The 22,433-nt window shown below is 41.4% G+C and overlaps 1 protein-coding gene and 1 long non-coding RNA gene across 5 annotated transcripts in view; one reads left to right on the top strand and one right to left on the bottom strand.

Annotated features, from left to right (window-relative positions):
- Window positions 1-2,877, top strand: part of LOC310770526 — a 170,515-nt gene extending 167,638 nt beyond the window's left edge. Inside the window, exon 6 of the long non-coding RNA XR_014552223.1 lies at window positions 2,722-2,877. This is a non-coding gene — a long non-coding RNA (uncharacterized lncRNA). The remainder of the gene's footprint in view (window positions 1-2,721) is intronic.
- The window catches only part of GALNTL6 (polypeptide N-acetylgalactosaminyltransferase like 6), a 440,162-nt gene that overhangs the window by 123,692 nt on the left and 294,037 nt on the right, over window positions 1-22,433 (bottom strand). The window lies entirely within an intron of this gene.

Genomic DNA, 22,433 nt, shown 5'->3' on the forward strand with positions numbered 1-22,433 from the left:
AGAAAATGTACAAGATTACTGATGTCTCTTTACATTTAGGAGAGCAGTCATGTATTTTCCTGCACTTTCACCACTGATGTACAGTGGCTAAATATTTGCTGCCAGTATCCTTCACAGAACGCTTTGTGAATCTAGGCGAGACACTAAAAAACCTTTTGCTAAGAAATCGTGCAGGGAAATCTGACATGAGCCCATCCAGTTTGCATTCGGCTAATGAAGTTTTCATAAAAACATTCTGAGAGCAGCGATTACGGTCGCTAGGATGGCACTTGTCTTTGTTCCTCCTGCACCCGTCCCACTTCAGCCTGGTCCTTGGGAATCTTCCATTAATTATTTGATTATAAAGGCCTTTTAAAAATAAAATACACTTACATGGATAAGTAGTTAAAGTTTAATTTAAAAGCATCAGACCATGGCATAATTTGAGTTGAAAATGAACCTCCAAGCTGAGGCTAATTAAACTAACTTCTGGGTCACGAGGTACACACTTCAGTACTTAGAGACTACTTAAAATTATAAATAGTCTAACGCATTTTGCCTTTGGGCTGTTTCATTTTAAACAGAAGAAATCTGTTTATCAGAGGAGATTTGTGGCATTATGCACTGCATTTATTGGCATTCTTGGGGTAATTTTCACACGTGAAGCTTAAACAAGTTTGTGCCTAAAACATTTTGTAATGTTAATGTAAAATGTCTATTGTCTAGACATGTACAATCAACTTCTTCTCTGCATTCTACCTCATATGACACACATTCATCCTTATGTATCTAGGCTTTTAAGTATAGGTAATGGCATTTCTCTGTCTCTCTCCCTCCACAATTTCCGCACTCTCTGTTCATGATTGTAAGCTACTTGGACACAAAGCTCTGCTGCCTATACAACTCTGTGAGGCACCACGTACAGCGCAGATGTGGTAATACAGTGGTACCTTGGGTTACATACGCTTCAGGTTACATACGCTTCAGGTTACAGACTCCACTAACCCAGAAATAGTACCTCAGGTTAAGAACTTTGCTTCAGGATGAGAACAGAAATCGTGCTCCAGCGGCACGGCAGCAGCAGGAGGCCCCATTAGCTAAAGTGGTGCTTCAGGTTAAGAACAGTTTCAGGTTAAGAACGGACCTCCGGAACGAATTAAGTACTTAACCCGAGGTACCACTGTAGTGGAAATAACAGGTGGGAACTGCAACAAAATATTGCAGTATAGATTGCTCCTATTCAAGATACTCTATTCCATTCTATGACTTAGAAAAGATATTTGATTTTATGAGACACCACAAGAAACACCCCCACCCTCCAAACATACAGTAGGGTTTTGTTGCATGGCCATCATCTGTACTTGCACGAAAGAGAAAAAGATGCTTGCCTCTAAAATGGGAACAACCGTAGTCCATCTCATAGGGTTGTTATCTCATCCTTCATAGATTTAAATATATACCTTTGCACAATTAAAAGTAGAGCACAGAAGCATTGCGATAGTGGCTCTTCATACAAAGGACAGCATCTTTCCATTTCAAAAAGTGGTATAAAAATACTCCTGGAAACTTAACCTCCCCCTCCCACAAGATTAAGACTTTGACCTGTACCCACTCAGTGGGGTGGATTGCAATTCAGCAAATCTGAAATAAATTTTCTAAGACACAGAGTCCTTCATCTTTTAAATAGGCTCTACACTGTTAAACGATAATGCTTTGCTCTGGCACTGTGGGATACTATCATCTGGATGTTGATAATTTTTGTGTTCATCAACTGGCTCAGACCTTGGAAACTTTGATGCAATCATTCGCTCCGGCGAAATATTGATGTGTCAGTCTCCCCACTATGCATTTCTCAGTTGCTTTCTACATTATGAATTTCATACTGAAATAGTTGTGAGAACAGCTATTTTTCGGCTTAAAAATATTTTTGCATAAATGTTATCTATAATTTAAAAACATGGCTCTGCTGATCCATGCATTTTAAACCTCCAGACTTAATTAGTGTCATTCTGTCTAATGGACTACAGTACAGAAATTCCAATTAATTCAGGATTCAGCAGGTCAGGGTCTTCCCCATTCTTAATGCAGCTGCCACATTGCTACTTCTTTGCTGTCATCTCAGTGGTTCAGGTTCAGCAACAAGTCTTGCAGTAGCTGCCTTCAGTATCGGCAGATGAAGGACAGAAAAGTAGCCTTCAAGAGGCAAGCCTCTTTTGCTTCTGCAGCTATGCTAATAGTCAAGAGAATTTCAAAAGCACTCAAGAGACAGAAAGAAATGGAGAATTCTAAAGAGAGAGAAAGGTTTTTATGGTTGAGTGGGGGAAGAATAGATTTTGAAGCTAATTCGTAGAACAACTCACTGATTAGAACTAAAATGATCTAGGCTGGAGTAAAACTCATAACTTCTATAAAGGGTGATGCCTGCTCTAAGTGTTCCTAATGCAAGTTCAAGGTTTCTTCATGGCCCTTGAAATTTCAGCTGGTATTTAATTAAGGACTCTGTGGCTGATCAGCTATAGAGCACCTTTAACTTGTGGAAATGGTTTGCAAACCTTATAGCAGTCACTTTAAAAACATGCAAGGGAGATCGGCTCCAGCTTTGTTGGGGGGGGGGGGTAGGTAAGCAAAGCAAGCAGGTGATGCTGTCTGCAGCGGAAATCTATCCCTTCTTCTTTCTTCTTCTTTGGCGATCACTTGTAGCCGAGTAAGACTGTCTTCCATAAACACGGTTTTAACAATGAGTCTGTAAGTGACTGTGGAGGCCAATTCTGGACCCACACGTCCTTCCACAGTGGGGACATTGGTATCCGGGTGGGAGTTGATCATGATGTGGATTTGCCAAGCGTGCCTTCCTCTTAGCATGTTTCTCCCTTGCGTTCTGAGTTCAAGTGTCTTCAAAGTCCATGACACCTTTGGTAAAGGCTGTTCTCCAACTGCCCCTAACAGGGCAAATTAGTAAAACTTCTTTATAAGAAAGAAGTACAAGATCACACACATTGAAAACTGGAAGCTGATTTATACCATTAGTCAGACCATTGGTAAATTTAGCTTAGCACTGTCTACAGTGACTGGAAACAGTTGTCTAGGATTTTAGAAGGGGGTTTCTCTGAGCCCTACCTGTATTTTTGGGATTGGACATGGGATCTTCTTAATGCAAAGCGGATGACCTACTACAGAGCTAAAGAAGATGATTCCCATAAGGCCACTAAGGCCAGAGTCTTAAACTACCTGACTGCCCCACCTCTCATACAACCTGTGACAAATTTAGCTATTCCCTCTAGTGGAGAAAGGGAAAGAAGAAAGATGTCCTAATGGTTAAATGATTTCACACTTGAACCACAGTATTTCTTCTTGTTGGCTCTCATTCTTCAATGATTTCAAAGGCTTTCTGTAGAATTTCAAAACTGGAAAGAAGCTGAGATAAACTTGCCAGCTCTAACCTCATTATATCCTTTGCTCCAACTTTGTCTTGCCCTTTGGAGCATGTATTTCTTTGCTGCTGAATGGTCGCTGCTGCTCATGATTAATTATCTGCAGCCATACGCAAAATACACCATGATGGATCACCTTCTGGCATCAGCATAATTACTGGCTATAATCACTGACAGTTTTTGTCACTTTGAGAAGCCAGTTGCCAGCATGCAAAGTTGAGGGCAAACAACAACTCGTGAAAGGAGTATAAAGTTAGAGAACCCAGTTTGATCTTGGAGCCCATCAACTATAGACATCGTGTACTTGGAACTATATGGCTCCAGCAATGCCACCCAAGCTACAGCAGCAGTTTTTCTTTCGACTGTGAGTAGCAGAACTTGGTGTCCTATCCTAAGAACTTAAGAAGAGCCCTGCTGGATCAGACCCAAAGGCCCACCTTGTCCAGTATCCTGCTTCTCACAATGGCTGACCACATCTCTGGAAAGCCCACAAGGAAGACATGAAGGCAACTGCCCGCTCCTGTTGTTGCTTCCCAGAAACACCCCATTATGATCTCCCATAATATATATCATCATGTTTTCTGTATTTGGGGGAATTCCAGTAGTCAGTGCACCTGGAGAGTCTCATCCCAGGAAAAACACATTCATGACTACCGTATCTCCCCATTATGATCAATAGATACCGACAGGCTTATCCTCCATCAGTTCTGTCTACTCTCTCTGTAGAGTCATCTAATCAAGCGGCTGTCACATCTTGTACTGAATTCTATACATTAACTTTCTTTTGTCTGCCCTAAATGTCCTGGCAAACCAAGTTCTTGTAGGTATGAGAAAGAAAGAAAAATCCTCTCTAGTCACTTTTTCCACGCTACAACATTTTTTTTTATACACCTCCATTATGTCCCATGTTAGTCAACACAACCATACAGGTCTTACGAGACAGGAAAAGTATTTCGAGATCATCTTGGAAAGAAATTGGAAGAATTTGGGTTATCTGAAGTTTGGGGAAATGACACTTTTCTGTCCCTGCTGGCTCTCCCCACCCCTCTTTGCCCCCACCCCCAAAATATTCCTCCCCTTCCCCTCCCCTTTCCTGGCAAGTGGTGATGGCAGCAATAGTGGTAACACACAGAGGGGAGGGGAAGAGAAAAGAGGATAAACCATTTCTTTCCTTCTTGCCTGTTTATTTATTTTAAATCCCTTATATATTACCATTCACCAAAATGATTTCAAGATGGTTTACAACAGCAGTGTCCAACGTGGTGTCCTCCAGAACTTGCTGGACTCAACATCCCATCCGCCCCAGACAGCATGGCTAATGGTCAGCGATGTTGGGAGTTGTAGTCCAACATTTGGAGGATACCAGGCTGGGCTACAAAACAACAGTACAAAACAACCTAACCACAGCAGTAAAATGAGTTATCCAGAGGTTCATTAAAAGCTGGCACTAAGAATCAACAGGTAGACAGGTGTGATTTCAACAAGAGGTGGAACACCAGCAGGGCAGGCACCTGCCACACATCTGAAGGGAGATCATTGCCTAAAATGGGTGTCACTGCAGGGAAGGCGCTCTTCTAAGTTGCTGTCATGTGGATTTCCAGTGGATGTGGTATGACTAGCAGGACGCCTGATGATGGTGATGACGGTGATTATTATTATTATTTATTGAATTTATATACCGCCCTATACCTGGAGGTCTCAGGGCGGTTTCACAGAACTAATGATATTAGTGAATGGGCAGGGCAGTGAATGTACAGGGCAGTGAACAGTTCACTTGGGGAGCCTGGTCTCAAGTTGTTCAAGACCTTCTAAGTCCGTAGCAAGACCTTAAACTTGGCTCTGCCACAAACAGACAACCCATGTGATTGATTACTTTAGCACAAGTATTACACATATGGGGTCTCTACGAAGTAATCTAGCTATTGTTTTTGTTTCTGAACCAAACTTAAGGGCAGCCCCACATAGACTGCATTACAATAGCATGGGTCACTTTTGCTAGATAAAGTAAGTATCTCCTGGTATATTATTTTAGTAGTGTGAAACTAGGAGCCCATGAGAAATGTAGCTGTAGGTGAATCCAAGTGCTTTAAAAACTCACTTCTCGCTTGAAATGGTCTTTTATTCACCCCACAGTTCTTTTCTGAGCCCAGCTCGGCAGAACTTTGTGACAACTCTGTTTTGTTCTAGTTTGTCTTAATACCTATCAGCTACCCAGAGAGCACAAAGTGAGATATTCGGATGATTTGTGGTTGCTTTCCAGACTGCTTCACAAAAGGGAACAAACATCAATGGACTTTCTCCCCTCTCCTGTGCTTCTAAATGCAAGCGAAACAGTGATGTGTGACTCTTTTTCACAGCCCCGAAAATCTAGTGATTCAATATTAATCCATGAGGAGAGTCACATATCTGAAGACTGACATCCCTGGCAATATACACCATTCCTTTATGAAGCCTACAGTTAACTACACGAAGAACAAAGCATAGCATTAGCACTGCAGGAGCTTGTGATTGCTGCAAGAGATCAGGCAGACAATTGCTGTAGCTGGATTTTTTCCCTTCAGAAAAAACCCAAAAGGATAATTGTATGACATTGTATAACTGTGCAAGCTAGGATAATAAGGGTAATCAAATCTCATACTCCAAGGTGTGAAATAATTGCCTAATGATCAGAACAGAATTCTTTCTCCTCCCATGTCTACAAAGATTGAGCATTGTCTGAACTAATTGCAGGGTTGTTAAGATGAGAGCTATTTTAGATTGGGGGGTGGTGTCATCAGTAGTAGTTACTTTATGGACCAATCCTAATTATGATTTCCCAAAAGCAAGTCCTACTGAATTCAATGAGAATGATTTCTTATAGTATTATTACATTGTGCTACCTGATCTACTGGCAGTGCTTTTTTTCCTTAAAAAAATGTTTAGGGGTACTCTCATTTTGACTCAAGAAAATCACCGGGAAAGGAAATGGAGCTGCCATTGGAGGTGGTAACAACGAAACTGACCAATCACTGTGCTAGATTCCAACTCTTACTTCACACATTAAATGCTCGCTTCCGTCTGATACTCAGGAAACACCGGGAAAGGAAGGAACGAGGCCACTATCATTGGTAGCAATGGAACTGACAATTCACTGTGCTAGAGAAGAAACTATTTTTAATTTTTTATTTTATTTTTTGTTTTTTCTCCGGTTAGATTCACGGAATGTTTAGGAGTACCCCTGCGTCCCCCTATTAAAAAGCACTGGATACAGGTAACTCGTAACTCACACATATTTAACTTGTGTGCATTCAGATTTATGCACTTGGCAAAAATAAAATAAAATAAAATAGCAAGGGTATGGAAAGGGAGTGTGTGTCAAGGAAAGAAGACTGGCAATTTCAACCACCACTGAATCCAATGTGCTTTGACTACACACAACTTTGGTTTCAGGTGTTATCCCTAGAACACAACCCCCATGTAAGTTGAGTGTTGCCTGTGCTTTAAAATTCTCTCTCTCTCTCTCTCTCTCTCTCTCTGTGTGTGTGTGTGTGTGTGTGTGTACACACACAACTAATTTGTATATTTGCTTTGCTTTATTTATTTATCTTTAAGCTAGACAAATTGTTAAATACATCTTTACACTTATAAAGTGCACTTATATAGAAAAGCAAATAGCAGCCAATACAGGAGATTGCAGCAGGAAGCGGGGGGTGTTTAACCCTTTCCTTCCTTACTGCACACCTGATGAAAATCACTCTTTCATAGAAGCTAATTGTACTGGGAGGAAAGCTGCAATTGGCACTACCCAGAGGCTTAAGGGTAGCACATAATATAACTGAATAAACGATGAGGGGCCAAACCTCAGTGGTAGAACATATATTTCATATGCAGAAGGTCCCGGGTTCAGTCCTTGGCACCTCCAGTTAAAAGGGTCAGCTGGCAGATGGTGAGAAAGACCTCTGCCTGGGACCCTAGAGAGCCACTCCAGTCAGAACTGGCTAGAGCAGGGGTCAGCAACCTTTTTCAGCTGTGGGCCAGTTCACTGTCCCTCAGACCATGTGGTGGGCTGGACTATATTGGGGAGGGGGGAATGAACGAATTCCTATGCCCCACAAATAACCCAGAGATGCATTTTAAATAAAAGGACACATTCTACTCATGTAAAAACATGCTGATTCCTGGACCAACCGCGGGCCGGATTGAGAAGGTGATTGGGTCGAATCCGGCACACGGGTCTTAGGTTGCCTACCCCAGTATAAGGCACTTTATTCTATTCACAAACTGATCTGCAGTCCCATCAGCCGATACAGAGGTATGTTATTTGTTAATGGTCATATTGTGTGGCTTTGGAAGTGAACCTCATGGTCAGCTCTTGCGGTTTTTAATGGAGTTGAACTTCATCATTAATGAAGCAGGACTGCACTTTTCACATCTGCACAGAAAATTAGAGTTGCATTTTTTAACTTCATTATATTTGTACTTATCCAAAGCCTGGCCCTATTCGGTAAAATGTAACAATTACGCCCATCTAAATGAGAAAGAACAGGAATCCTATTTATAGCCCCTTACAGTTCAACCCATCTCCATGAAAAACCACATTTGAGCAGACTCTGGAAAAAGCGACTTGTGGCCTGAAACCAAAGTAGGCTAAATAATAGGACACTTTCTCTTTTTTTATATAGACAATGCTGTTACAATTGAGCATGTTTTAGTGTGACAAGCTTAATCATGGTCTGAGCTGATGTCTTACTTAAAAATAATTCAAGGCTTACATTTCTCCAGTCTGTGGAACCCACATACCGTGTCACCTTCCTGAACCCTTGTGCTATTGGATGCAGACAGCACACTTAAAGCTGTTCTCTCTCAAGAACCTCTTGACTTCAATACATGCTGTCCTTTCTTTTTTGTATTTAAGGAGTAGGAAAAAAATATCTTCAAGGGCAAAAGGAGAAAAACATCTTTTCCTCCCAGCATAATCTCCCCTCAATGCTACATTTAGGCCTTCTTTTGCCCTCGCCCTCAATGCTACATTTAGGCCTTCTTTTGCCCTAGTCATGTTTTTGCTGTGTCTCTTACAGATGGCTAATTGAGGCAAAGGTGGCAATTGTGGCACAACTTATGCAGGTGGGGCTCTACTGCCCTCACTCAGAGGAAACGTTTTCTATGCCGCAACATTTTTCCTTGTTTCCCATAACTCGCAACTGAAGAAGCCACTTTTATCATTGAAGCAGATTAGAGTTTCCTGGGTACTGTGTCCGTGGGTCTTTATTCCACAAAGCGGGGATCGGGTCCTCGAACCACAACTGAAGAAGCCACTTTTATCATTGAAGCAGATTAGAGTTTCCTGGGTAGCAACAAGTTTGGTTCCCTTTTGATCTACTTCACCCATTATTAAAGCACATTGCAATTTACAGCTTTGCATGCTTTGGCCTTTGAATTCTTTTTCATTTGCTGAAAGGATTCATTGTGCTTTGAGCTTTCTCTTCCCCACAAGCGAAACATCACCCTCTTAATGGGCACATCTGCAGCATTCATTTCAGACTAAGTGTCCCTATTTTCCAGGGACATTCCTGATTTAGAGAAGCTGTCCTGGTTTCTGCTTTGAACCTGGAATGTCCTGCTTTTCCTTAGGCCGTCCCTATTTTCAATGGAGACATGTTGGAGGGTATGGAGTTATTCGACTCCTGAGCTGTCTAAAAGCAATTCTGTATAGGGAAGGTTTTTTTTTTTAAATGTTTAATGTTTTATTATGTTTTTATGTATGTTGGAAGCTGCCCAGAGTGGCTGGGGCAACCTAGTTAGATGTGTGGGGTATAAATAGTAAAAGTATCATTATAGAATGGGACGTCCCTACAGTGGTACCTCAGGTTACATATGCTTCAGGTTACATACGCTTCAGGTTACAGACTTCGCTAACCCAGAAATAGTACCTCGGGTTAAGAACTTTGCTTCAGGATGAGAACAGAAATCGTGCTGTGTATATATAAATATATGACTGATAATTCTTTGAAGTAATAAAGGTAGAAAATAGCAATGAGAACAATTTACATTACTAAATGTTATAAATAAGCATTATGTATTAATTAAATAGTAGTAGTAGTAATAAACCACAGTGTGGAAGTTTAACCCTACCTCATAAAATGTTTGTACTTGAAGGTGCTATGCTTTTAATGTTTAATTTAGAAATCAAAATTAAAATGCTCACTGTACCAGTGCAGTGTTACGGTGATGCTAAGAGGAAGTCAGCCGGCATTGCCAATTAACTGAGAAAAGGGTGCCGAGCTGCTGGAAGGAAACAGCTACAAGCACCTGGGAGTAGCCTTTAAAGAATCTGTCATAAAAAGATGAACTAGCTGAAAAGACCCGTGTGCAACGGAATAATGTAACTGTGTAGTTTACTTGAAGGCTGGCAGCACTGATAACACTATCGCGTCAACAGACCTCTGAATAAAAGAGTGCTTGTAATCAAATATTTATTGAGCAAGAAGCGGCACGCTAGAGTGGGAATTTACAGGGATATTTACAAACGGCATTAGTCTGATATGAGAGAAAAGGCAAGAGAGCAGGGCCACCCACAAGCTCCCTGCTGCCATGCACAGAGCCCTTGCTAGCAGCTTTCTTTGCCTGCACCCTTACATCCTTGTCAGAGCAAGCTGATCCCACGGGGAAGGGAAGGTCTGTTGCATACAGGAGGCATTAGGAATTTGGGACCCACTACATGGCAGAGGGAAAACAAGTCTTTAAAGCAGTGTTCTCTGCCGGATAATTGCCAGGTTATCCAACCGAACTACTCTCACAGTTACGTGACACAGATATTTGGAGCAACAGGGAGGGTCACAGCCACAAATCTGTCCTTGGTTACTCCCAAATGAGGAGGCCTCTTGGATACAATGTGCTATAAAAATATAGCATCACAACAGAGACCTGGTCCCATGTTTGGTCAAGTTATTTAAGATGCAATTATTTTAAGTAGCTACCCAACTTTTAAAGAAAAGAAAAGAATAAGGCTACATTCTGATATTAGCATCTAGCCCTATGGAAGGGACTGTGAGGTACAGAATCATTTTTCTTAGCTACCACCTCTGTCACACATTGCATACACAGTGGAGAACACAATCTGTGCCAGCCTTTTGAGAAATGCAGTACAACTCCCTTCCCATATGTCTCCATAGCCAGAGTTTGTATGAAAATGTTCTTCCATTCTGGAGTCTCTACTTTTGTTTTCATAGTCTCTGAGCAATATATATATATTTCTAGTTTTAGGCTGCCCTTCGTTAATTATGATTAATTATATACAAGAAGCAAACCTCAGGCCTGTTCAGAACAGAAGATAAATGTAGGGCTTAGGGCATGGATAAATGTTATAATTAGCACCACAAAATAACCATGATATTAATCCTCAGGCTGTGATTTGACATTCACTTACAGGTTAAGTGGATAAAAAAGTGGATAAAAATTACAGAAGGCAGATTTCACTTCAGTTAAGTACAAGGAAAAGATACAATATAAATATCGGAGTAGTGAAACTCAAACCTCACCTTGCTGTTTGTATTTTCTTGTGACTTTAAATGATAAAACTCTTAAAGGGTCTCTACATATCTGTAAGTGACTGCTTATTCAGCCTAAGGACAGGACAAAAGTAGCACAACTGGACACCTTCACCTGCACCAGCTGCAACAAAACATGTCTCTCCCATATTGGTATCTACAACCACAGCGGGCGCTGTAACCATCCAATAATTTGACTTCACCCCAAAGGCACACTCCTACATTGTCTACTGGACTATTTTTTTTTTTATTTCAACTGTGTCAGACCAACATGGCTACGTACCTGAATCTAGACACATTGGCAAAATATCCATCATCTTTAACAAAAGAAAAACAATGTATTCTGCACCCAAATTACCCTAGTGCTACATTTCAGATTAAATAAACTAAAACAGTTGCTTGTTCCAGCAATGGAAAGCTGCAAGAAGCCACAAAGAGCATCAAGTCCAGTGATCTGATCTCTCAAAGTCTTAGTACCCTTTTAGCTATTGATATTTACAAGTCAACACTTACAGGATTTCAAGGTTACTTCTGCAGCCACAATTTTATTTTTAAGAAATAAATCAGGGTTAAACTGATTTTATATCAGAAGTTACATTCTACACACATATTCTATTCCTCTCTTCTCCCCCTTTCCTTGGGAGTCCTCTGGGCAGCCACAGCTGCTGCCTCTGATCTCTGAGCTGCCCCCCTGCACCAAAGAGAGGTGCCTCCCCCCACTGTCCACAGGGGCCTGGGAAGCACCCCCTGGCAGTGGCGTAGCGTGGGGGGTGCAGGGGGGCCAGCCGCACCGGGCGCAACATCTGGGGGTTAGGGTTAGGGGGCGCAAATCCACGGGTTAGGGGGCACAAATTACTTGCCTTGCCCCGGGTGCTGACAACCCCGCTACGCCACTGCCCCCTGGCCAGCCCCAGAGGCATCATTTGCCTGAGGAGGTTGTAGCCAGGGCTGCTGCAACAAACAGCTGTGGAAGCCTTTGGGAGGCAGAAATGAGAGAGGGCATCAGAGGAGGGAGGGAAGGAAGGAAGGAAAGAGGGACAGAGGCCAGTGTTGCCCATGACACCCCTGACCACCATCCAAGGCACCCCAGGCACACTGGTTGAAAACCACTGATCTAGATCCTTTTCACATGTAATACTGACAAGTCAGATTTCCTTCATCTTATATTTATTTTCTGTACAAAAAAAGTAAACTACTACTAGTCACTGATTCAAGATGTATCCTATTCTTTTTCCATATGCTACTAAATAATCAAAACCCATTACGTAATGTATCTAGCATTTCCTAAACATGCAATGCAGCATAGCTTGAAAGTTGCCTTATAGGCCAGCTACATGGTGTAACTGATGGCCAATGATGCAAAACATTGTTCTGCCATTTATAATCAAGAGAAAGAGCTTCCATATACTTGCAATTTGGAAAGTAGAAAATCTCCCTGGAACACACACATTGCTCATAATTTCCACTCACGCTTGACACCACCTCTTTTGTTTAACAAAACCCATTAATCAAATATATCCCAGAGGCAGCTAATGATCTTTCAGAATTCTAATAGAAGAAGAAAGTCAAGGACAGCACAAATTGATCCACGTCACCTATATTGTTAGGTCTCTATGCAGTCGATGCTTCCTATACCCTACTTCAGATGTGGACCATCTGGTTAGATGAACGAATTCCCAGTGAACTGTGGGATAAATTTCACATTTCATACAAAACAATATATAGCTATTTTGCACTGGTCAGGCTGCATCTGGAGTACTAATTCTGGTTGCTACATTTTAAAGGAAGACTTTGACAAACTGGAGTGTGTCCAGAGGAGGCCAACAGGATGGCAAGGGGTCTGGAAACTAAGTTCCATGAGGAATGGTTGAAGGAGCTGGGTATGTTTAGCAAAGAGAAGATCAAGGGGGAGACTTGATAGCCATTATCAGAAGAGATGACCTGCAGAAGATGGAGCAGGTTTGTTCTTTGTTGCTCTAGAGAGCAGGACTAGAACTAATGGGTGGAAATAGCAGGAAAACAGATTTTGGCTCAATATTAGGAGAAACGTCCTAATGACAAAGAGTTCTTTTGACAGTGAAATAGACTACCTCAGTAGGTAGTGGGCTGTCCTTTGCTGGTGACATTTAGAAGAAGAAGAAGAGTTTGGATTTGATATCCCGCTTTATCAATACCCAAAGGAGTCTCAAAGCGGCTAACAATCTCCTTTCCCTTCCTCCCCCACAACAAACACTCTGTGAGGTGAGTGGGGCTGAGAGACTTCAGAGAGAAGCGTGACTGGCCCAAGGTCACCCAGCAGCTGCATGTGGAGGAGCGGAGACGCGAACCCGGTTCCCCAGATTACGAGTCTACCGCTCTCAACCACTACACCACACTGGCTCTTTAAGCAAGGTCTATCTGCTAGGGATTCTATAAATGTGTTCTGTACATCATGTTCTGCATTTGGCAAGGGTTAAGTTAGATGAGCTACACTTTACCTTCCAATTCTATGGTTCCATACTGAACAAAATTATTCAAAAAGCAGATTTCTTTTTCTTTTCTGAGGGATGAGTGTCTGACTTCTGCAGACCATTTTTTTTGTATTTCACGTTGATCCACACTACGTACAGTTTACTCTTTTAGCGTTCTCATGAATAACAAAAAGAATTGGGCTGAACAGACTTTTGCTAATGCAGTGGGGTAAACATATGGGAACTCTCTCCCTGCATATTGCAATCCCAATACTAATTGATTGGTGAAAACACTTTTAAAAACACAGGCTTAATGTAACATGTGGTTTGATCCTGTATCTTTCCCATAACTGTAGGTGACTTAAGTTTTAGGCAAATTACCTTTAAAAAAGAACTCTTATAATCTGCATATAAGAGAAATAATGCTAACATTTATACAATGTACACTATTATTTCATATTTGCAATACACAAAAAGTGGGAGGAAATGTCTCATCCCAAATCAGCAGTGAAAACTGAGCTGTGCTATTTGAGCAAAGGAGCTTGAACTTCAGTATAACTGACAAACAATGGAAGCTTTAATATCCTTCATACTCAGTCCTTCATACATTTCAAAAACTCATCAGTCAGTGAACTGGAAGATGAGTAGGAAATTATCTGCTAGAAAAACACCTAGTAGCACAAAGGATCTAAATGGTGTGACTAATTCCTGCCTTCAGCGCATTGGGTTGTGTAGGCAAGACAGTTCAGAAACATTCCATGACTTCACGCTAACGGTGGCTTGGTTCAGAAATGTCAGCCATGCAAATCAGCGTAGCGTTAGGGAAACAGGAAAACCACTCTAATCAACACACTATTCTGCAAACTTATGTTTCTTTAGACATCAAACAAACAAACAGAGAAACAAACAAACCCACAAACCTGTTACTGTTTTCAAATAAAATGCAACACAAATCTAAAAACAAAAAGGGCACATTAAAAGAAAACATTTCTAAAGCCATTGTTTAAAATGTTGGCTGTGCTGCAATAGGCAATTAGTGATGCAAAGTGCAGTTCCTCAAGGAAGAAATTACATAGTTGACATCTTTACTTGCATTACAAGTGATGCAGAGCAGCTACAATTAAGATAACGAAAGTAACACAAACCACTCCTTGACAACTTCCAGATGTATCTCTTTCATACTTTGGGCATTGCAGACCACACTGAATGTTAATACATTATTTGCTTAAGGGGAATCTAACCTGACAGGTGGGTGGCTTTGAGTCTGGGTCCTCAAAATAGCGGAATAAGCTATTTGATGGCTTTAGTCACTTGTTCCACAAAATGCCTGAAGCAGGGATGGATGAAGACATGCTAGAAGGGCAGGTGACTCCTCTGTGACTGGATCTGCATCAGTTTACAGCTACTGCATATCTTGTTGACTTCACTGAGCTAAAAATCCCAGTTTATACCTCATTGTCTCTGCAATTGCTTGAAGTTAGCAGAAGCCCATCATCTATAAAACTGTAACGCTACTTCAGGGTCAATTGTAAATGCTCAAACTGTCTGGAATACATTTAAAATATTTCAGGATGTAATCCTATGCACTCCTGCTCAGATGTTGGGTTGATTCCGTGGGATTCACTACCGTGGAAATTGGGCTGAGCAAAACAGGCTTCTGCAAATGCAGTGGGGTTTCCCCTTTCTCTCCTCCCCGCTTGCAGCCCCCGTCCCATGTACCACCAATCTCTGCTCTGAATGATCCCACAACCACCTGAAGTAGGTTTTGAGGGTATGCAGGAAGCTGCAGTGGAAAGGAAAGGAAGGGGAAGTCCCATTGAACAAGTAGAAAACTGTTCTGCTTTTGCAACAAGGCAGTGTTGAATACAATTTGGTCGGGTTTTGTTTTTTTTACGATGATTGCTTGTATTGCAGGCAAGAATTACAGTATCATTATTTAAAGAGACTAATTGTGCAATCATAGGCATATCTACCCAGAAGCAAGTCCCACTGAGTTCAGTGGGATTTACTCCCAGACAGAGGTTTTTTTTGGAGGGGAGGTACTCAATGGCACCTTTCCCCCTCAAATGTTAAAACTGTGGCACTTACTGTAACGACTTCTTGGTGAGTACCAACACCCCCCCCCCACAAAAAAGGGTACTGATTCTAGGTAAACATGGACTGGATTGCAGCCTAAATGCTGTTGTGGTCGTTGGTGATTCTAGAAGCAGTTCTTGGGGCCTTACAGTATGATATAACAAGATTAACAATCTACATTAACCCAAGTGCAAAAATAACAAGCATTTTAATTAGAGAACTGTATTCCAGTGCGCAAGGAGAATAATTTGATATAAAGCAGTTTCTGGAAACAAATGGAAAGTAATCAAGTTACAATAAAGGCAACAGAAGAGAGTTCTGCACAGAACAGAAACCATGTCATGCCCAATTAATGTCCCGTGGTAGCACATCCATTAGGTTTCAGAAAAGAGCTCATGGGAAGGCATGCTAATGGGATGCGTGAGACATTAATTATGCGTAGTAATGTTTATAGAGTTAATATTCACACTTATATTATTAAACAATAAAGTTCTGCTAGCAATTTATTTTGGAAACTCCACCTAGGGCCAAAGTGGTGGTGGGAGGAAGTTCTTCCTTAAAACATCTAAGGAATTAGTTAAATTTCCATGACACTTAATAATGAGAAGGGGGTGGAGGTGGAAAACAGAACCAAAAATCCTGACTGCGTGTTAGTGCTTTGGGCTGCTTTCAACCTTGCTAAAGTTTTCAAACCCTCCTTTTCCTAATGAGCATCAAATCATTAATGAAATAACAAAGCCTAATTAGAGAATAGGCTTAAATTATGAAACTCTCTGGCTGAGTTAATTGAAGATAATCTTTCATAGTTTTCCCCCTTTAATGGAAGATGATATAAAAAAGGGTCATTAAGCAAACTTTTAAAGAGCTGAATCTTCTGTGTTATTAATAAACTACCTATCTCTCTCTTTCCCCCCACAAGCCACAACCCAATTACTTGTGCTTTTTCACTGTTTTACTCTGCAAAGTAAAGCAACTTTCAATCAAATTCAGAGACTCAGGCAACTTTATTTTTTCTATAAGGAAGATTCATCTCAACTTGGGCAAAAGTAGCATATGAAACAATGCTCAGCTCTGCCACATGTTTTCAAATGATTTGCCATCAGCAATCTGGTTTAGTTCAAGGTCTTGATGTTACTCAACAATAAATAACTTTTAAAGATGGGTTAAAAAAATATGTGAGCAATATGTGAAAGTAGAACTGCAGTTGTGACTACATATTAAGCCATGCATGTGTTGATAGGAAGAAAACCATAATAATATAATCCTATGAATGTTTACTCAGAATTAGGGTTAGGTAAAGGTAAAGGGACCTCTGACCATTAGGTCCAGTCGTGACTGACTCTGGGGTTGTGGTGCTCATCTCACTTTATTGGGCGAGGGATCCGGCGTACAGCTTCCGGGTCATGTGGCCAGCATGACTAAGCCGCTTCTGGCAAACCAGAGCAGCGCACAGAAACGCCGTTTACCTTCCCGCCAGAGCGGTACTTATTTATCTACTTGCACTTTGTCATGCTTTTGAACTGCTAGGTTGGCAGGAGCAGGGACCGAACAACGGGAGCTCACCCCGTCGCGGGGATTCGAACCGCCGACCTTCTGATCGGCAAGCCCTAGGCTCAGTGGTTTAACCCACAGCGCCACCTGCGTCCCCAGAATTAGGGTTACTTTCAAGTAATAGTAGTAGGTGCAGTAGTAGTATTCCACTGGTTTGTGGACTTGGTGCCCAGTCTTTCCCACCTTCTTTAGAAGCCCTGATTCTTAAGGCTCACTTTAGTGAGAACAAAATGTTGGATGATCTTCGCCACAGAGAATATTCAATTTGCTTTTCAATTTCACAGTCAAAGATTAAGCAACAAGGCGGGGAAATGTTAAAAAGTGTTCATCCACACCAAATATGATTTTAATATTTAAAATGTTTACTTACCTACAGAAAATGTTAAGAAATGAGGTCTCAGCTATGTGAATGATAAACTACAAGACTTAATTCTGCCTGGGAAAAAGTCAGAACTATTTTGACAAAGAAGAGAAATTGCAGCTTTGGTCTAATCTAAGAAATTCACACACAGTGTTGGATGCAGTGATGCACGATGCACATAAAAGAAAATGTACGGGTTCTGCCTTGTTGAGGCGGTAACATCAATTAATCTGGAAATGCATAGAAAGATAGGGAAAACAGAAGGAGCACAGGCACAAAAACCAGCTACTGGATTCCCAGAACGTTTGCAGAGCTCCAATTCAGAAATGCATGTCCTGACAGCTCAGTTTGCTGACACAACTGATAGAAAAAGGATTGGTACTCAGTCTCCCTTTTTCATTTTTATTGTGCAGAGTTTATGAAATGAGCAGAAAAATATTTATCTTTCCCCCAGCTTCATCTTCACTCTAAGCATCATTACAGACACTGAAGCCATGATGTGGAATAGCCACTATTAATAATAACCTTTACCTCTTGACTGTAAAGTTGATTATAATGTGAAGACACACTTTGTTTTTGGAAGTACAAGTAATTTGTAACTTTTTTTTTAATGCAACAATTGGTTTTAGCTAATGCTGTTCTTCTAATCATTGAAGACCTTCTGATGGAGCAGAGGTCTTCATGAACTCAAAGGGAAAGGTAGGTAAGCTAAATGCCCAGTTCTTTAGAGGAAGGCTGGAACTATCATGCTGTATGGTTCAAGCTGATGTACAATCCCTCTATAAAGCCTCCATCATGTTGTGCCCCAGTTTAATCTTCTCCCCCCCCCCGAGCTGAGTGTGTGTGTGAGAGAGTGACTCATAGCTCATACCTTTCCTTTACATTGGGCAAAGCTCTTTATGGGTGAGTGTGACCAGGGGCAGAGGAAGGGGGTGCGTGGGATCCCAGTGTCACCACTGAGGGGGGTGACAAAATGCCGGGCGGTACCCACTGTGGGGCCTGCAGCACACCCAAGCCATGCGTCTCTCCTGGGAGGGACACGGTGGCTTGGGCACACGGGCTCCACGCTGCCCAAACGGTCCACCCGCTGCCTCTTCCCCAGCTGTAGGGCGGCTGAGTGGAAGGAGGCAGGCAGACTCCGGAGGCCCTGTGGTGCGCCCCGCCCCTGGCCACTCAAGGCGTCCGAGCGGCTTCCTCCGCCGCTGAGTGTGACCTGACCATCCAAAAGCCCTTGGTGACTGGCTGCTCAATCCCCCATTAAACAGCATTCATAAAGAGTGACTAAGCCATGTTGAAGTTGAAAAGAACATTTGAATAACAGCACAACAAAACTCATAACAGTACCACACATTTTGGTGCATGAAGTGACAAGTGAACTTAACAGAGGATTTCATTCAGTAATGAGACTTCCCAGAGCATCAGTTGTGATTCAGACTTTTAAAAAAGTTCACACCTTACTCTAAACAAATTGGGAGGCAGGTAGGTTAGGTACCCTGTCCTTGTTCCTGGCCTCATATGCATGTTCAGCTCAACATGCACATAGATTCTTTGTGTGTGCTTCCTATAGGCAGTTTCTGCACAATTGGGAAGCATGGAATAACACAAAGGGTAAATAAAATGTCTATTCACTGTAGCTGTTACAGCCTAGTTATAAACATAATTAAGCACAGAACAACAGGTTAATACAGTATCTTCATCATCTTTTGCTATAATTTTAGACGGCTGATTTAAAGTAATTATAGAAGAGAGATGCATTGTACTTTTAAATAGAAAACTTCTACAGATTCTACCTCCCAAACAAAAAATTGCTGGAGACATATAATTACACCCCCTGCATACCACCGCTATAATCACAAACAGCCTTTACTCCTGTCATTTCTCTGACGTTCTTCAATCTGTTTATACACTTTCCATTAACACCCATCTTTTGATTCTTTGTTTCTGTTGGACAATGAATAATTTGAATAGAATGCTTTCCCTATCCAACTACACGGTGACGTTGACCACTGAATTGTTCTCCACTGAATACTTCCCCGGTTGGTTCACACACACACACACACACACACACACACACACACACACACACATTACCTTGCTTTAAAATAGATATATACATAACAGTGTACACTTGTTTCAGCAGATTTAGAAAAATCTAAATCAAGTCATTTGTGATGGAAAGTTAAGAGTATTGCATGGTTTAATGAACACTAGCAAACCAATTTTGGAAAATGCACTAGAAATTTGACTATACACCACCCTTCTATATGCATGTTGCTACAGAGTGTCAAAAGCTGTGTTTATAAAGCTGAGCAGAAAGTGTTTAAAAACCTCATCCCTTGTCTTAATGCCCTGATAGGACAGCTTTCAAAGACATCTTAGAATATATCAAGTTTAATACCTAATACTAGATTCAGCTCTGCATGAGTAAAAGCAGTCTTTAGCCCACAGTGTGCATTGCAGAATCCATTCATTTTTCATGCAGTCCTCCCATCAGGAGATGGGCATGAGCTCAGACATGCACTGGTGTCTTTGCCATACCTTTTTTGATTAATGATCCTTCTTTAAAGATGCCTACCAGTGCATATTATGTTCTCCCTTTTTAAAAGGGGGAGGGAGAGAAGAACCTGTACAAGTGGGTAAGTGAAAGATCGTTTGGCTTGAAGAGGATTTACGGCACAGATACTACCAACTGCAATGGAGGGAAAGAGGGAAATAAGCACCATATGATGCTTTTCAGCACTGCAATTCAGGTTGGACCCACACTGCATTGATCAGTGTTCTAGTCGCACAAGAGGACTTCTCCTCCTATCCCTTTAGGTGCCTCCCAAATCTGCTCCAGAAGGTCAACCTCAAGCTTCTGGAACAGATTTTGAGGGTGCACGGGAAAGAGGAAGGGGAATGTCTGCAACCGCCTACTGTTCTTAAATTTAAGACTCTCACCAGATACAGAAATTGTTTACTAAATAGCCTAAGGGAGAACCCAAAAGCTTGCATGCTGTTTTGTGACATTTTGGTTGGCCTAATAAAAGGCATTGCTCCAATGCTGATTTTGGATACTTTTCTTATGGGCCAATATGGCTACCTTTACTTTTTTCCCTTTGACAGATTTGCCCTAATATCAATAAGCCTATTGATTTATTTCAATTACCACCCTGTGCCAATTTCAGCTCCTATTTCCCCCCCCCCATTTTTAAGTTCAGTTCTCCATGCTGCCACATTCGTTTATAATTCCCCCCACCCCACCAAATAAGTTCTCATGAAAATGCAGCAACATTTTAGAGTGAAATCCTCCTAACACGAACATGCTTGTATGTGATTTTGGGTAACATAAACATTTTTTGCAAAGCAATTTTCAGATAAATAATGCATTTTTGGTATGCTACCTTCACTAATATGCACGCATTTTTATGCACACTTTACTCAAGCATATACATTTTTGTGCACATTACTTGGCCAGACAACTGCACTGCAAAATCCACACAGCTGCAAATTTGAAATATGGCTGCGTTTTGGTTTGTGAATTGTTTCAGAAAGTACAATTAGGTAGTGTTACCTTTAATTTTGAACTGAGTTGAATTTCTCCCCTATCTCTAACTGATACACAATACTTCATTCAGAGAATTACATTACCTTCACAGAGGAAAACATGAACCCTGGGGAGGAAAAAACATTTGCATCTCAAAATAAAAAATGTAGCACAATAATATACAGTGGTTCCTCAGATTACAAACACCTTGGGTTACAAACACTTCAAGTTACAGACTCCGCTAACCCAGAAGTAGTACCTCGGGTTAAGAACTTTACCTCAGGATGAGAACAGAAATGGCGCAGCGGTGGCGTGGCGGCAGCGGGAGGTCCCATTAGCTAAAGTGGTACTTCAGGTTAAGAACGGTTTCAGGTTAAGAACAGACCTCTGGAACGAATTAAGTTCTTAACCTGAGGTAAAAAGGTAAAGGGACCCCTGACCATTAGGTCCAGTCGTGACCGACTCTGGGGTTGCGGCGCTCATCTCGCTTTATTGGCCGAGGGAGCCGGCGTACAGCTTCCGGGTCATGTGGCCAGCATGACTAAGCCGCTTCTGGCGAACCAGAGCAGTTCATGGAAATGCCGTTTACCTTCCCGCTGGAGCAGTACCTATTTATCTACTTGCACTTTGACGTGCTTTCGAACTGCTAGGTTGGCAGGAGCTGGGACCGAGCAATGGGAGCTCACCCCATTGCGGGGATTCGAACCGCCAACCTTCTGATCGGCAAGCCCGCGTCCCAACCCGAGGTACCACTGTACTAAAATGTAGAAGTGGTTCCCAAAGTGTGGTCCATGAGCTTCATCCAGGTGATCCACAATATCTCTGTGGGTTTGTGGCTGAAGGTGGGAAGCAGCAAATCCATCACATTAAATAGTCATGCTGGTCATTAATTATATTTTTATTGCATCTTTTATTTCTTCTGCTGTAATTCTATGGAATTCAAACGGTAATTCAATAAAATACAATATATAGGACATAAACGTAGCAATAAAAATACAATTAAAATCATACAGCAATTAGCAGGGCACATTACAATTGCTACAAGAGGCAGAAAAACTACAAAGTGGTCTGCAAACCCTCACCAGTTTTCATGTGAAAAAAAGTTTGTGAGCATTATAATTATAAAAGAATTATAAAAGAATTGCAGCATTATAATTTTATTGACAAAGCAATAAATTGGAGTTCTTTGAATCAGCATCTTAGCTTTGCTGTTTCCTACTTTACCTGAAGATGTAGTCTCTTTCTGCCACCAGCCCACCCAAAATGAATGTCTACTTTTACAGCATCCAGTGCAGATGATCAAAGGATCCTAATGTCTCCAGCTGCGTGGGGGTATGGAAAGGTATGTAAGATATTGTGTGTGTCCATGCATGTGTATGTGAGTAACTCTGAGCATCCTTTTTATGTTGATCAAGGACTGGACCAGATTTTTCCATCTTTTCTATCCATGCCGTCACTTAATTGCAAATTTATATTCAGATTAAAATCACAAAATTAACAGAGTATATAAAGAAGTACTTTATAGTACTTTTG

The sequence above is a fragment of the Podarcis filfolensis genome (genome assembly GCF_964270895.1).
Source record: "Podarcis filfolensis genome assembly, chromosome: 9".
Classification (NCBI taxonomy): Eukaryota; Metazoa; Chordata; class Lepidosauria; order Squamata; family Lacertidae; genus Podarcis; species Podarcis filfolensis.